Source organism: Phascolarctos cinereus, unplaced genomic scaffold, assembly GCF_003287225.1.
Source record: "Phascolarctos cinereus isolate Bilbo 61053 unplaced genomic scaffold, phaCin_HiC Scaffold_9;HRSCAF=440, whole genome shotgun sequence".
Classification (NCBI taxonomy): domain Eukaryota; kingdom Metazoa; phylum Chordata; class Mammalia; order Diprotodontia; family Phascolarctidae; genus Phascolarctos; species Phascolarctos cinereus.
In genome coordinates, this window is record NW_027556402.1 from 25778181 (window position 1) to 25796180 (window position 18000).

At 39.7% G+C, this 18000-nt stretch overlaps 1 protein-coding gene across 1 annotated transcript in view; it reads right to left on the reverse strand.

Annotated features, from left to right (window-relative positions):
- Positions 1-13729, reverse strand: part of PRKG2 (protein kinase cGMP-dependent 2) — a 123396-nt gene extending 109667 nt beyond the window's left edge. Inside the window, exon 1 of the mRNA XM_020988351.2 lies at positions 13193-13729. The gene's annotated coding sequence lies outside the window, so the exon portion shown is untranslated. The remainder of the gene's footprint in view (positions 1-13192) is intronic.
- Between the last annotated feature and the right edge of the window lie 4271 nt (positions 13730-18000).

The window sequence follows — 18000 nt, forward strand, 5'->3', positions numbered from 1 at the left end:
TCCTGAAGGGAGAATTGAAGGAATTAAGACAAAAGAAAGGAACTGGAATTTAAGGTAGTGCCTTATATTGCCTTGTAGACAATTGGGGAACAACCAAACCATTGTAGTATATTGATATGATGATAAAATAGACACAAGAAATAATGGAATAAATATATTATCCAGAGAACCCTGGTTAATATGAACTGATGCAGAATGAAATAAGCAGAACCAGGAAAACAATTTACACAAGGATAGCAACATTGTAAAGAAAAATAACTTTGAAGTACCTAAGAACAATGACTAACCATGTCTCCAGAGGACCAGTGGTGATGCATACTGCCTACTCTTTGTCCTACAGGACAGCTCTAGGAAGGTATCAGACCAGCACAACTCTTTTTTAGTGACTACAGCTCTTTATTAACTATAGTTCAGTCAGGAAGGGTGAAGGAGTGGTATGAGCAAAACAGTAAGCAGATGCCATGAAAAATTATCATCTGTATGCCAAGGATTCTAAATCTATTTGATTCAGGTCTAACATCTCTATTTACCTTTAGTCTCACATCTGCAGCTGTTTTTTGGAGATCACAAATGGGGTGTTCTATAAACATCCAACATGCCCCAAATCAAATTCATTATCTTTCCCCTACAATTCTCCCCACCTTCCAAATTTTCCTGTTACTACCAAGGGCACCACCATCCTTCCAGCCCTCCATGCTCACAGCCTAGAAGCCATCCTCAATTCCTCACTATCTTTCACCCTCCCTAGCCAATCTGTTTCCAAGGCCTATTGATTTTGCCTTTGCAATATCTCTTCAGTTTGATTCCTTCTTTCTCTTGATATTGCCCCCACCCTGGTGCACAACCTCATCACCTCACATCTGGACATCGCACTAGCTACTAGTAGGTCTGCCTGCCTCAAGGCTCCCCCCATTCCAGTCCATCCTCCATTCAACTCCCAAAGTCATTTTCCTAAAGCACAAGTCTGACCATGTCAACTCCTTACTCAATAAACTCCAGTTTACTCAATTACTCAATAATACTCCAATTACTCAAACTTATTCAATCAACTCAATAATTCTCTATTGCCTCCAAGATCAAAGCCTTGGTGTTCAAACCCTTCATAACCTAGGCTCCCTGAGTACTTTTCCAGTCTTATTAACACCTTACACTCCCCCACAAACTCAACAATCCAGTAGCCTCCTTGCTGCTCTAAGATCTTTCAGCTCTAGGCATTTTCAGACCATCTACCATTCCTGGAAAGCTTTCCCTCTTCATCTCTGCCTCCCAGCCTCCCTGGCTTCCTTCAAGTCCCAGCTAAAAACCCATCTTCTAACCGAGAAGTCTTTCCCAACCCCTCTTAATTTTGGTGCTTTCCCTCCGTTGATTATTTCTTCTTTAGCTAGTGTATGGCTTGTCTGTACACAGTTGTTAGCATGTTGTTTCTCCTAATTAGATTGTACACTCCTTGAGGGAAAAGACTATTTTGCATTGTTGATGTTGTTGACATCATTGTTGCTGCTGCCACTCTTTGTACCCCTAGCCCTTAATACAGTGCCTGGCATATAGTATTATTGTTGTTCAGTCATCTCAGTCATGCTTGACTCTTCATGACCCCATTTGGTGTTTTCTTGGCAACAATACTAGAGTAATTTGCCATTTTCTTCTCTGGCTCATTTTACAGACAAGAAAAACTGAGGTAATCAGGGTTAAGTGACTTACACTCACAGCTAGTGAGTGTCTGAGACCAGACTTGAATTCAGAAAGATAGGTCTTCCTGACTTCAGGCCCAATACTCGATCCACTGCACCACCTAGTTACCCCATAGTAGGTGCTCAATAAATGCTTAATGACTGACTAATGATTGACCAACAGTGGAAGAGAAGGGAAGATGCTCTAGAGGACCAGGATGATTGTTACAGAAGGAGTCAGCTGGTGTGGTCCAGATGATGCACTATAGAGAGTTTCAGGGAGCTTCTCTTTTTCAGGGGCGGGGAATCTGTGGCCTCGAGGCGGCAGGTTCCCCACCCCAGCTTTACACCATTCAGGTGGAGAGGGTTCAAGGATCTAGATGAGAACAAGTGTAACAAATGAAAGGGACCTCATGAATTTTAGTGGCAGGAACTTTTTGCTTAGTCATTTCTTGGGTGGCTTACAGAAATTTTTTTATTTAGCTCCTCTAAGAGAGAGAGGGTGCCCAGAGGGCCAAACTGGAGGTTTTCTGAAACAACTTCCTACGGGTTTCTTCTATCTTTGTCTTAAGGCACCCCCTTATTAACAGAGGGATGATGAACAGAAGTTCCAGAGACATACATCTTTGGACACGAGCACTGTGCAAATTCATTTTACTTGACTATATAATTTTTTTCTTTATTTTTCTCATTTTTCAGTGAAAGGAGGGGGTTAGCAACAGTGATGCTAACAAAAAAGAGGGCCGTTGTTTAGACATTGTTTAAAATGCATAAGATGCACATTAGGACAGAAAAGCAGAACAATTTTGAAAGGAACATGTGCTATGTAGTAGTAGAATTTGTTATATCGTTTCCAAAAAAAATCAAGTGGTGTGAAATAAAGATTCATGGTTATTTATAAAATCCTCTTTTCTGTGTTTCACTGTATACGAAAGTGCTCTTAAGATATGGGAGCTTGTGAGTTCCAGGGATCAGAGTTCCTTGGCCACTTCTGGCTTCACTATAAGTATGTCTCCTACAGCTACTTGGAAGAGGAGAAGAAAGATAAGACAGACCAGAATAAGAAAGATAAGAAAGAAAGAAAACAACCAACAAGAGAGTAGACTCAAGCCCTGGCTTGGATTGCCATTCAATGAGAACTGCTTAGAAAGCACAAATTCAACTTAACATCTAAAGTCAACAAAGTCAACTTAAAACATCTTGATGTTTTAAGCATCACCTTCCCCAGAAAGCATAATAGTATTTATATTACTACTGCTTTTTTCTATCAATGCATGTGAGTCATATGTGATAAACATCTTCTTGTGTAGAAGAATAAACAGCTGTCCTATATACTATCTACACTGTACAATACATAACCTCCCCATTTTGGGGTCATCCTAGACATAATTTGAACTTATATTTTAAGTAATTTTCCCTAGGGCTACAGGGTAGGGAGTATAAAGAGCCAAAGCATAGGTTTTAGAAGGAATTTTTTAGAAAGATTAGGCACTGAATCCAGCCTGCATGAATGGGCTGAGACCTGAGAGGGGATAGAGAAAGAGGATGTGTCCCAGTTCCTTGAGTTCAGAAATCACATTTGTTATTCAAGTTCATAAAGGTAAAATGGATACAGGATAGCACTTCCAGACCTCAAATTATATTATAAAGCAGTAATCAGCATAACAATTTGGTAGACCAGCAGAACAAATTAGATCAGCAAGAATAAGCAGAAATAACCAAGAATCAGACACAATAAAACACAATAACCTTGTTTTAGATGATCCTAAGAACATAAATTATTTGAGAAAAAGCTACCCATGTGGTAAGATCTGCTGAGAAAACTGGAAAACAGGTTAGAAAAAAGATTTAGGGGACAGCTAGGTGGCATAGTAGATAGAGCACTTGCCTTCGATTCAGGAGGACGCCAGTTCAAATCTGTCCTCAGACACATAACACTTACTAGTTATGTGACCCTGGGCAAGTCACTTAACCCCCACTGCCCAACCCACCCACACAAAAAATACAAATTAAAAAAAAAAGATTTAGATCAACATTTGACACCACATGGCACAATATGATCAAAATGGATGCATGAGCTAATCATAAAAAGCCATACTCCCCCCCAAAAAAAAAAATCAGAAGAGAACAAAATCAGGTGCCCTTCAGAACTATAACTAGAGTCAGAGAAGATTTTTACAAATCAAAGGAATATTTTTTATTAAATGAAGTTGAAAAAGGTTTTGCATTAACTGAAGCACAACAGATTGGATAAAAAGAGAAACTGTTGTGTGGGGGAAATCAGTGCATCTAATATCCATAATTTCTTAAAGACTATGGAAACAACAGAGGTAACAACACTAGAAAAGAACAAATGCCCCAAGTTTTCTAAAAATGCAAGAGAACCGAGCCTGAAAACCACAGGCCAAATTGAATTTGACTTCAATTCCTGTATAAATTCTAGAATGAAATTTTAAAGAGATGCTAACTGAACATCCAAAAACTTAAAGTCATTACAAAGGGCCAGCAAAGCTTCATCAAGAATAAGTCATGTCAGACTAATCTTATTTCCTTTTTTGACTGAGATACTAAATTGGTAGCTCAGGGGAATGGCATGATATAGTTTACTTAGATTTTAGCAAAGCATTTGTTAAAGTATCTCATACCATTCTGTGGGAAATATAGAATTTTGTGGACTAGAACAATACAATTAGATGATTTTAGAATTGGTTCATTGGTTATACTCAAAGAGTACTCATGTATTCTTTGGTTCAAAGTCAATTTGGCAAGAAGTCCCTAGTGGAATACCCCAGGAATCAGGGAGGTTAGCCCTGTGCTATTTAACATTTTTATTCATGACTTGGATAAAGGCATAGATGATATGCTCATCAAATTTGCATCAAATATGTTCATCAACAGGGGATAGTTAACATACTAGATGAGGGAGCCAGGACCCAAAAAGATTTTGACAGGCTAGAGCAGTGAAATGAATCTAATAAGATCAAATTCTATATGGATGAATGCAAAGTCTTATACCTGGGTTCAAAAAAGCAACTTCACAAGAACAGAATGAGGACAACACAGTTAAATAGCAGTTTGAAAAGGATTTCAGGGGCTTTGTGGATTGTGGACTTAATATGACTCAGCAGTGTAATCTGGCAACCAGAAAAGCTAATGAGCTCCTAGGCTTAAGGGAGGTATAACTTCTAGGAAGAAGGAAATGGTAGCCCCTCTGTACTCTTCCCCAGGCAGGCCATATAATGAGGATTATGTTCAGTTCTAGAAAATTAAATAGGACATTGATAAGCTTGAGTGCCCAGAAAAAGGAAACCAAAATGGTGAAACGCCTTAAGTTTATGTCCTATGAGGATAAGATGAAAGAACTAGAGATAGTTAGCCTGGAGAAAGGTAGACTCAAAGGGACAGGACAGCTGTCTTCAAGTATTTGCAGAGCTTTCATTTGATGAAGGGATTAGATTTCTTCTGTTTTGCCCCAGAGAACAAAACCAGTAATGGGTGAAAGTTACAAAGAGGTCAACTGAGGCTTGATATCAGGAAAAACTTCTTAATAATTATAGATGCTCCAAAGTGGAGTGGACTGCCTCAAGTGGTAGAGTATTTTCCCTCCATATTCTACAAGGTGAGGTTGCTTGTCAAATATATAGCGCAAATTCTTTCAAGTATGAATTGGATTAGATAGCCACTTCCATCACTCAATTTTGTGATCTGCAATCCATAGTATGGGTCTGATAGCCAAGGTAAAAGCATGTAGGGAATTTAAAATGGACATATAAGGAATGAGACCAAGAGCCATTTCCCAATAGATAAATGATCAAAGAATATGGGTTAAGTAGTTCTCAAAACAATTACAAACTACGAACAACTATTTGAGGGATTTCACAAAATTGCTAAAGAAAAAAAAACTGATGTACATAATTGCCAACAAATTGGCAAAGATGACAAAAGATGGGGCTAGACAGTGTCTGAGAGATCATAGGCTGTAAACTGGTCCCATAACTCTGCAAAACAATTTGGAATTATGGCTTAAAAAGTAAATTTAAATGGCCATTCCCTTTGACACAGAGATCTCATTACTAGGTATATGCTCAAACTAGGTCAAAGGGAGAAATAAAGTTTTCATATAGACCAAAACACCCATAGTCCCAATTTGGAAATGAACAAATAAATCGTGACATGTGAAAGTAATGGAATATCATTGCCCGATAAGAAATGAAGAATAGGAAGAATTCAAAAAAGCATTCACTTATGTAGTACAGAGTGAAGTAAGCAGGACCAGAAAGACTCCATCCACAATTCCTATAACTAGCCGCTGTCAAGAAAGCTAAGGGGTACAGTAGATAGAGCACTAGGTCTGGAGTCAGGAAGAGCTGAGTTCCAAACCAACTTCAGATATTTGCTAGTTGTGACCCTAAGCAAGTCACTTAACCGCCACATGCCTCAGTTTCCTCATCTGTAAAGTGGGGAATAATAATAGCACCTACCTCCCAGGGTCATTGTGAGGATCAAATGAGATAATTTTTGTAAAGCACTTAGCAGAATGCCAGGCATGTGGTAGGTGCTTAATAAATGTTTGCTCCCTTCTCCCAACCCCCCTACAATAACTTCAGGAGAATGAACCCCATCTGGGCTTTGCAGGCAGAGTCCCACTGCTAGCTTCCAGGTAGCTCAGCCTTCCACCTTTCCTATTTTGTCTCCACTAAGAGCCTTTGCAAGCTTCCAACAGTATTCTTGCACCATCCTGGTTCTCTTTGGTTCTCTTTGCTATTCCTTCTGGTGCAATTTTAGAACATTCTCATAATATTTGCAGGACAGCTGGCTCCTCTAGTTCCTTTCACAAAACCAAAAGTCCTCCAGCACTGTCATTTTACATGAAAGACAGGACAGATTGTGAAGAAAAGTGATTCAGGAAATGGAACCTCTATTTAACTGTGAACCCTATTGTCGACTTGATGTATTACCACGAACAAACCATTCAGCCACTCTGACTCAGTATTCCCACCTGTTACACTGAAATAAGCCTTCCCTCATCCTTTACCAAGATGAGGATGTGAAGCAAAATAAAAGATTGTCTATAAAGAGCTTTGAGCTCCTCTATAGGGGAAAAAAATTACTATGTAAGAAATTATCTTATCACTTTGGTCATTTAAGATAATATTGATAATTTAAATGAAATGAATATTTATGAAAATATAAAATACACAGAATAAGAGAACAGGAAATATGGAATTCAAGTAACAATCTCAGAAAAAGAAATTTAACAAGTCATAAATGAATTCACAGTCATTTAGTCAATCAATAAGAATTTATTAAGTGTTTTCTATACGCCAGGCATTGTGACAAATTTCAGTGATGAAAAGAAAGATGTTAATAATCCTTACTATTATTAATATTCTTACTAATTATTACTACTACTATTATTATTAGTTACATTCTAAGGGAGAGCACAATGTTCAAATAATTATGTACATATAAGATAAATTAGAATATAAATCATAAGTAACCTGAAATGAAGGGGGGGTGGGGAGGAAGGGGAGGAAGGGAAAGGCCTCCTGAAGAAGAAGAGCTTTAGCTGAGTCCTGAAGGAAGACAGGGAAGTTAAGTCAGACAGAGGAAGAAAAGCATTCCAGGCATGAGGGACAGACATATAAGGAAATAGGCCAGGGCAGCAGGAACAGTGCATGCAGGGAAGCATATTGTAATAGAAAATCAGTATAGTCTAGGTTTCCAGGCAAACCTGGGGCATTTAGTAGGTTGCTGCATATGTCTGCCTCCAGCCTGATAGAGAGAATGCTAAGCACAACCTGACTCATAAGGGGAACTGAGTAGGCCAAACAGCAGGGGTATGCTATAGCAGCTCAAACCAGCTCTCAAGAGCTGATTGTTAAATTTTCTCTGTGATCATTTACAACTCAGAAAATAGTAAATGCTACAAATCAGGGCTTGATTTATTGTTTTCTTGAGTAAGTGTATGAAAATAAAGGGAAAAAAATGTTAATAAACAGATTAAATTTAAAAATGTGTCTTGCATACATTTTGTTTCTGGAGATTTGCTTGTTAAAAATTTACCAAAACTGTACTACTGCCTGAGAGCTTTGGAGAAGACAGACATGCCTTCTTTAGAGGGACATACAAGGTGCAAGATTCTCCTTGGAACCAACTCTAAATATATGGTGTGAGAGAAAGACTTTCAAAGCTGTAGACAGGTAGTAGAAGGCAGCTCAAAATATCCTTGATTTTGAGCCTGCCCCTCTCCAAGACTTTGGGGAATTTCCCTGTGGCTGAGAAACAGACCTCCCTCTTGGTTAAGCTGAAACATATTACTTCTTGGTTAAGTTGAAATATCTTACTCCAATCTAAAGAGCTCATTGGCTTGTGTATTTTCTGGTACATTCTAATTGGCAGAACTACAATTTCTGTTTATTGTTTCACTTAGATAAATAGGTTTGCTCACTATTCGATATTTTTTATGGTCTTTTGCATAACTAGTATTTGGTTTACTGAGGCAGCTAGATGGCTTACTGAATACAGCACTGGGCCTAGGGTCAGGAAGACCTGAGTTCAAATCTTACCTCAGCCACTAGCTAGCTGTGTGACCCTGGACAAGTCACTTAACCTCTGCTTGCCTTAATCGGCTGGAGAAGGAAGTGACAAATCACTCCAATACCTTTGCCAAGAAGATTCCATGAACAGTATGGTCCAATGGGTCATGAAGAGACTGAAACAACTGAAGAACAACAAAAATCTGGTTTGCTAGTAAGTGTAATCCTAGGACCAGGAACCAGGAAGCAGCTTTTGTTTTCATATCCTTAGACCAGCAATATTTAGCAGGGGAAATAGTTATAATTCTAATTAGATACTCTTCTCAGAGACTTGAGAAAATGGTTTTTAATCCCCTCAGGTCAGAAACTGCCATCTTCCTTGAAGAGGGATGGTCAAGATTCCACAGATAGCTATCAATACATCTCACAAGACACATTTAGACAAACTTGTGTATTCGTACCCGTCATACATTGGCATATGCACAATTTATAGTAGCGAGGGCCTAAGCTGTGATAGGCTTTAAATATCAAATACAGGGTTTTCTATTTTACCCTAGAAATAATAGGGCACCAATAGAGTTTATTGAATAAGGAGGTGACATGGTCAGACCAGGACATTAGTAAAATCACTTTGGAAAGTGAGTAGAATATATAGTAGAATGAAGAGAATATTGATGCTTGGAGATCAGTTAGAAGGCTATAGCCACAGTCCAGGAGAGAGGCAATGAGTTACCTATGCTAGCGTGGTTTCTAGGTTGGTTGAGAAACAGGGACGTATATAAGACATATTGAAAGTAGAAAAAGCTTGATTTGACAAATTTGCTATGTGAGATGAATATGAAAGAAGAATCAAGGATGACATGAAGATTGTAAACCTGGGTGACTATGAGGATGACATTTCTCTCTACAGTAATAAGGTTAGGAAGAAGGGAGCATTTGGGGGTTAAGGTAATGAATCATTTTAGACGTGATGAGGTTAGAATCCCTCAGCACATCCAATTCAAGATGTTTAAAAGGTGATGTGTGACTGCAATAGAGTCCAACGATTGAGGCTGGCTGTATAGACCTGGGGTTCATCTGCCAAGAAGGCAACAAAATATAGAATGATATTTAATGGGTATGTTTGGTTCAAGTGAGGGCTTTTGTAAAGGATGTGCTTATAAGTAATAAAGAAGGAGCCAGTCAGCAGAAAGAGATTGAAGACGAGGAAACGAGTAGAGCTGATAGCAGGGTATTCTGGAGAAGAATGGAGAAGACAAGATCAAGGATCAATGTCCAGGGGTCTGCCCTGGCAAAGGCAAGACAGAAGTGAAGGAGTAGTTGGGAAAGATGTCTGAGTGATACGAAAATATGAGGGGGGAAAGAGAGTTCTTAGCAAATGGTCTCAATTTATAAGTGAAGCATACAGCAAAAAATAATAATAATAATAAATGAGGGAGGGGGAACTCTAGGGAAAGATGGATTTACAATAATTCTATCAAACCATTAAAGGACAATTAACTCCAGTTTTGAATTGTTTCCAAAAATAGTGAAAGAAGGGATCTTACCAGTCTCTTTGTATGAGTCAAATACAGTCCTAATACCAAAAGCAGGGAGGGATTAGTAGGTCAGCAGCAAATCAATTTTTTTTCGTCTCAGGACCCCTTTACACTTTTAAAAATTATTGAGAGGGGGCAGCTAGGTGGCACAGTGGATAGAACTCTGGCGTTGGCGTCAGGAGGACCTGAGTTCAAATCTAATGTCAGACACTTGACATTTACTAGCTGTGTGACCCTGGGCAAGTCACTTAACCCTGACTGCCTCACCAAAAAGCAAAAAAAAAAATTATTGAGAACCCCTCCAAAGAGATTTTTACATAAATTATATAATTGATATTTACTTTAATAAAAATTTTAATATCTTAATATGATTATAAAAATAGTTTTGACCTTGCAGTCCCCTATAAAAGTTTCAGGGACCACCAGAGTTCCCAACCATACTTTGAGAACCGGTGAGCTGAAAAAAGAAAACTATAGACCAATGTCTCTAATAGATGCAAAACTTTTTTTAAATATTAGCAAAAATGGCACAGCAAAATATTAAAAGAAAATTATATGTTATGAACAAGTTGGACTTTTGCCAGGAACGCATGGTTTCTTCAATACTAAGAAAACCATAAATATAATAGACCATATTAATAACAAAATCACAATTACAGTAATAGGCGGATTAAAAGTTTTTGCCATAATACACTAATTATTTATGAGGTGTTTTTTTTCTAAAACATCAGAAAACATAGTAATGAATGGAATTTTCCTTAATATGGTCAACATATCTAAAACCAAGAGCTGGCATCTTTATTGCCTTTTCCTCAGCTATTAATTCTCCTTTTTTATTTTTTCCCTAAATTTTGGATATTTCCTCACTCTTTTCAAAATCAAATTAGCTAAGTTTGCCTATTTAGATTTTGAGGTTTTAGCCCCCTCCCAAAGGGGGAAAAATCTCCTTGCTTTCTTTAGCAATTCAATGGAGCTTTGCTTTCATTCTTATTTATCTCTTCTTTGAATTGCAGAATATCTATTTTTATGCTTTAATTGGTTTCTTAGATTTGTTGCTTTTCTAGTCTTTATTATTAGCAAGCTTATTTCACCCATCTATTCTTTCTCTCTTTTACTGATTTAAACATTTAGAGACATAAATTTTCCCATAAAGACTGCTTTGGCTGCATCCCAAAAGTTTTAGTATGTCATCTCATTGTTGTCATTTTCTTTCATGATATTTATTGTTTCTACAATTTTTATTTGATCCACCAATTCTTTTTTTTTAAAGTGACTTGCCTAGAATCACACAGCTAGTAAGTGTTCTGTGTTTGAGGTCAGATTTGAACTCAGGTCTTCCTGAATCCAGGGCCAGTGCTCTATCCACTGTGCCACCTCACTGCCCCACTTTATCAATTCTGTAGGGTTAAATTAGTTTCCCTTTAAGTTTTAATCCTTCCATCAAAAGTAATTTATTGATTATAATTTTAGTGCTGTGATCAGTAAAGGATGTGTTTAATTTTGGGCTATGCTTATTTATAAGGTTTTTATTCCTTAGAGTACAATCAATTTTTGCAAATTTGCCAAAACAACTGAGAAATACATATAGTCCTTTCAGTGCCCCATTCAGTAATATCAGATAAACTAGATATGTACAAAATCTAACTTTTCTGAAATCCTATTCAGGCCCTTAATTTCTTTCTGGTTATGTCTTGATCTGAAAGGAGTACATATTATATACTCTACCTCATGCCTTTTTTCATTAAAGAAAACTAACATCTAAGAATGAATACCTATTAATGGCCAGCAAAACCCTTAATGGAAAAAAGTACTAAGCTAAAAAGTATCATACTACCTTTTGAAAATAAAAGCCAATTTTGCTATTCTATAGCCATACCATTTCCTATTATGCAGCCTTATCCATAGAGACTTCAGTAAGCTGGATATTTTTTTTTAATTTCATGTAATAAACATAGATTTTCAGCAATCTTCCTAACATCCAATGATTTTATGTTCATTTTAAGCAGTGCCACCAAAGAGGGAAATTAACTTTAGTGATTTAAAGAGTGATTTAGTAATTCCCATTGAATCTACAACCAATAGTAGCTCAAATGGTTGAGTGACTGGTACAGTAGAATGACCTTCGGCTCTGGAGTCAAGAAACCTGGGTTCAAATCGTGACTCTGATACTAGCTATGTAACTTTGAGCATGTTTCTGGGCCTCAGTTTCCTAATCCTTAAAATGATGGAAATAGACTAGATGGCCTTCAAGATCCCTTCCAGATATATAACCCTACTACTCAAAAGGGTTATCAGAACCGGCTATTTTTTTATGCTTGGTCAGCTGAGTTTCCTTGCAAATACATTATTAGTCAACATCATAAAGGCAAAGAAAAGAAGTTCCCTGAAATAATCCAGCATAGTGGGAAATGTATTGGATTTAGAGCCAAGGGTTCAAGTCAGTGCCCTCCCACTCGCCTGAAATTCTTATTATCTTGAATAGGATGTCTTCTTCTGCAAAGTGAGAATGATGACTGGCCTTTTTCCATCTCACAGGGTTGTTGAATTTGTATTCTCAGTTCTTAGCCTAGCTAGCATACTACTATGTAGTAAGCACTTAATAAATACTGGTTCACTCACTGTAAACTGCTTTGCTAACTTATAAAAAACAATTTACGTAAGCTAAACCTTTTTATTTAAAAGTGCAATTATTACTACTAATAAGACACACCTTGGGGAACATTTTATCAAAAACTGACTGAAAAAGGGGGCCCTGGCCATTTTTTTTTTTAGATTGCATGCCTTATTCAATCTATTCACAGCTCTTGGCCCTACAACTGTATATATAAACTGCCTACTCCTCTGTATCGACTTTTCTTCCCATCTTGTGCCTGCACCCAGATCACTGGATTTTCTCCTATTCCCTACATGACTAATTATTGTCCAAAGATCACATTGGAATTCTGCAACATCATCACTACAAGAAATGTTGACCAAAGATGCACGGCCCGGCTCCCCAAAATCAACCTGCACAAGTTACAAAGAGTTGCACAACTCCTTCCCTTCGCTTGCCTCCCCAGTGCTGCTTAGCCATGAAGCTGGGGTGAACGTCCCTGAACCGGCAGGCGGGCAGGCAGAAGGGATCTCAGTGTTCTCTACTCAGAGCAAAAGCCTGGACTGCTGCTTTAGAGAAACTGGGTATAAGAAAGCTTTTCTCCCACCCGCCCCCCACCTCCCATGTTGCTTTTCTTGGGTACAAGAAGTCCTTTCTCTTGGACGTTGGACATCGCCACATACTCCCACACAAAGCCTACACCAGGAGCGCCCACACGCACACAGAACATGCAGGAGGCTCGCTCCGCTGGTGACCATTCTAGGCGTACATTGCACCCTCGCCCGACCCAGTGGCCCCCTGCTCCTTTGCTCCTCGAGCCTCTTCAGTCTGCCCACGCCACTGGAACCTTACCAGACTCCGGGGAACTTTGCAGTTGAGTAGCTTTGTCACCTTAACTTGCTGGCTTCTCCTTCACCCCGTCCCTCTCTCAGCTGCCCTCCAACGGGGCTTGCAGCTGTGGCCAAGGGGAGGCGGCGGCGCCCTGAAACAGGCGTGAGCACGGTCTGAGCAGCCACTGTTAGCCGCTGCCCGCCCGCCCGGGCCGGGCTGGGGCTGGTGCGATGATGGCTGCGTTGGCAGCTCGGGCTGACAGGCTGCCCTGCTGCTGAGCCTTGGGAAGTCTGGCCGTGGGTAGCTGACAGCAAGCTCCGTGCGCCCTACGCTGCGCGCTCTGCCGGCTGGAGCTGAAGCTTCTCTTGTGACTGCCTGGAGGAAGGAGGGGAGAGAGGAGGAGGAGGAAGAGAAGGAGGAGGAGAAGGAAGGAGGCGGAGGGCGAGGGCGGGGGTCAGTCGAGACTACTGCGAGGAAAAGTGGGGTTCTGAGCTGCCGAAGGGTGGGGTCAAACACAGCGGCCCGAGATGTGCGCACAGGCCCGGCGTACAGCTCAGCTGCAGGCTGCACTTTACACCCCAACTCCTCTGAGTGTCAGCTCCAGCGGGGACATAACAACGTGGCTGGGAGCATTTGGGGGGAGAATATAGTCATTATTGTTATCACTATTTTTTGCTATTTTAAATGCGTGGGATAGGAAAGAGGAGGCAGTTCGATGAAGTGCATCGTTTTCTCCACCTCTATGTCCCAAGACCGTTTTCGCAGCAAATGCTCTCTCCACCTCCTCTCTCTTCCCGGATCGCTGACATACTCCCCCGGGATGTCATACAAATGCCCTTCTGCAAAACATGTGACCCCATGTCAATTTTAAAATGACCCCACCCTGGACTCTGGAGCTATAACTCGTATCCAGTTTATCCATGCACGTGAGACGGAGCAAGCGATTGATCTGTGAGTTTCAAAGGAGGGAGAGTTCAATTCCCCCCCCCCTCCATAAACTTCCCTAGCCTTGAACATGGGTGATTTAGCAAGCAGGTAATGTCTTACCCTTTGCTTTTGATTATATGTTTCTTTTTCCCCCTGTGGGTTGCACGATGGTTTCCTAAAAATATCCCCCCCACCACCGCACTATTTACTGTGGGTTGAAGCTGACACCTTTGTGTGGTTTTTTTCCTTTCCCTCTTGTCTCCACTAAGGAATTTCACTGGCAAAATCCTTTCTGGTCAAAGGCAGTTTCTATGTCGATGAATAGGAAATAATGTGAGCAGCTGTTTCACATCGGGTATCAAGAGAATTTTCTCACATAACTTTCTTGGTTTTAGACCACTTGGTATCCAGAGAGATTTGTGTAATTACTGCATACCTTTTTATCTACACATATATGCATGTGTGTATGACATGCCCAAATAAAAGTATGAATAGGGCCATTAAGTTTCATAAGTAGTCTTGTTTATATTTTTCTGGTAATTGGGGGAAAATATTCCTACAAAATCTCTCCCTCTCAGTCCTGTGTACTAATAACACCTGATCTGTATACTTTATCCAAGCCTCCAAAAAATGTGAAGTCACAGTAAACTCTAAAAGAAGAGAAGAAAAAAAGAGTTTAAGCAGTGCTAAGTCAAGGATAAACTGCTTACATGGGGAGATGAAATTATGTCCCAACTGAACCCTATCATCAGGGTTCATGGAAGTCTAATTAGACAGAATGCCTGGGAGTGATTCTATTATGTCTTGATGATCTTAATAATGGAAAGAGAAGGGAATAGGAATAAACTGGAGGTGGGGGTAGGGAAAATTATTCCAGATAATCAGAGGGTTCAAATAGACATCTATACAAACAAGAAGGAGATAGAGGAGGGGAGCCACTGACACTTCAGTCTCATTCTCATCTGAACTATTTAAAGGGAAGAATACATATAGATATAGATATAGATATGAACACAGAGTTGGATACAGGAATACATTTCACTCAATAAAGAAATGAAAAAAAGGGGAATTAGAAGGAGGGTGGCTTAAGGGAGGGATTAGTTTTAAGTAAAACAAACTCTAACAATGGGCAAAAATATTTATAATTCTTTTTGAAATGGCAAAGAATGAGAACGTGAGGGGATGCCCGTCAGTTGGGGAATGGCTAAACAAGTTATGGTATATAAATAGCGTATTATTTTGCTGTAAGAAATGATGAAAGGAATCATTTCAGAAAAACCTGGGAAGCCTTATATGAACTGATTAAAAGCGAACTGAACAGAACCAGGAGAATAGTTTATACAGTAGCAGCAATTTGGTAAAGAGAAAAAAACTATTGAAAGACTTAGAAACACTGATCAATGTAATGACCAACTATGATTCCAGAGGACTAATGATGAAAACAGGCTACCCACCTCCAGATAGAGAAGAGAGAAATTCAGAGTGCAGAATATACATACATGCACTCATATATATAGCTCCTCTCCCTCCTCTTCCTTCTCATCCTCCTCCTTTTTTCCTGGCCACACGTGGTCCCTCTCTCCATTTGTGGTGTCATGCCCTTATATGTGGAGGCTCTGTCCAAAGGAATATCACTTTTGGTTATTTATATTTTATAAGATATCTTGGAGTTTGGGGGCTAATTTTTTTTTTAATTTTCTATTTTTCTTTTTCAAAATGCTGGGACAATACTCTTTGACCTGCTGTGTTTTCATTTATGATTTCTTGAAACATAGCTCTGAAATAACAGGCTTTTAAAAAGCTCATTGTGGAGGCAGAGCCAAGATGGCAGAGTAAAGGCAGGGACCCACCTGAGCTCTCCCCCAAACCCCTCCAAATACCTGTGAAAAATGACTCTACACAAATTCTAGAGCAGCAGAACAAACAGAAAGAGTGGAACAAATTTCCAGCCCAAGACGACTTGGAAGGTCAGCAGGAGAGGTCTGTTGCACCAGGGTGAGAGAGAAGCACAGTCTAGTGCAGACTGCAACAGCACAGACTGGGCCCCAGCAAACCCAGAGCAGGCCTCAGGGTGACTGAATCATTGGCAGCAGCAGGAAAGGTCTGTTGCACCTAGGTGAGAGTGGAGCACAGTCCAGCGCAGGTTGCACCAGCATAGCCTCAGCTGCAGCAAGCCAGAAGTAGGACTTGGGAGTGACTGAATCAGCAGCTACAGCATCAGCAGCTGCTTCCATAGCTTTTAGCCCACAGATGGTGAGGGAGTTGAACAACTGGTCAGAAGGAGATTTACAGGGGTCTTTTTGCAAGCACTGAGACAGGACTCTATTGCTTTGCCCATACTCAGATCCTGGTCCCAGTTCCAGGTAGCAGTCCCAGGGTGAGGATGAGCACTAGCACACCAGAGCTTGTGGCCATAGTGGAGCAGAGACCCTCATTACAGTTCCAGGGCAGAAAAGGGTGCTTATGGTTGAGCATAGACCAGAGCACAGGCCAGGAAAGGAGCAAACACCTCTCCTTAGATCTTAAAATCTTGGAAGAACTGAAAACTTGTAGCTCCCTAGAAGTATCTCTGAAAACAGCTACACAAAACCCCTGACGCTTGGGACAATGTGCCATCCACCCCAGAAGCAGAGCCCTACTTTAACAAACAGTTAAAAATCAAGTAACAGGCTGGGAAAATAAGAAAACAACAGAAAAAAACTTTGACTATAGAAAGTTATTATGGTTACAAGGAAGCTCAAAACACACACTCAGAAGAAGACAAAGTCAAAAATCCTACATCCAAAGCCTCCAAGGAAAATATGAATTGGTCTCAGGCCATGGAGGAGCACAAAAAGTATTTTGAAAATCAAGTAAGAGAAAGAGAGGAAACATTGGGAAGGGAAGTGAGAGTGATGCAAGAAAATCATGAGAAAAATTCAATAGCTTAGTGAGGGAGACATTAAAAAATACTGAAGGAAATAATGCCTTAAAAAACAGACTAGGCCAAATGGCAAAAGAGGTCCAAAAAGCCAGTGAGGAGAAGAAGCCTTAAAAAGCAGAATTGGCCAAATGGAAAAGGAGGTCCACAAGCTCACCTGAAGAAAATAATTCCTTAAAATTTAGAATGGAGCAAATGGAAGCTAATGACTTAATGAGAAATCAAGAAACAAAACAAAATCAAAAGAATGATAAAATAGAAGACAATGTGAAATATCTCATTGGAAAAACAACTGACCTGGAAAATAGATCCAGGAGAGAGAATTTAAAAGTTATAGGACTACCTGAAAGCCATGATCAGAAAAAGAGCCTAGACACCATCATTCAAGAAATTATGAAGGAAATCAGCCCTGATATTCTAGAACCAGAGGATAAAATAGAAATTGTAGGAATCCACCAATCACATCCTAAAAGAGATACCAAAATGAAAACTGCCAGGGATATTGTAGCCGAATTCCAGAGTTTCCAGCCAAGGAGAAAATATTGCAGGCAGTCAGAACAAAATAAGCCACAGTCAGGATAACACAAGATTTAGCAGCTTTAACATTAAAGGCTGGGAATATGATATTCCAGAGGGCAAAACAGCTAGGATTACAACCAAGAATCACCTCCCCAGCAAAACTGAGAATAATCCTTCAGGGGGAAAAAATGGATATTAGTGAGACAGAGGACTTTCAAGCATTCTTTATTAAAAGACCAAAGCTGAATAGAAAATTTGACTTTCAAATACAAGACTCAAGAAAAGCATAAAAAGGTAAACAGAAAAGGGAAATCATAAGGGACTTAATAAGGTTCAACCATTTACCTTCCTATATGGGAAGATAATATTTGTAACTCATAAGATCTTTCTCATTATTAGGGTAGTTAGAAGGAGTCTATATAGAGAGAGGGCACAGGTGTGAGTTCAATATAAAGGGATGGTA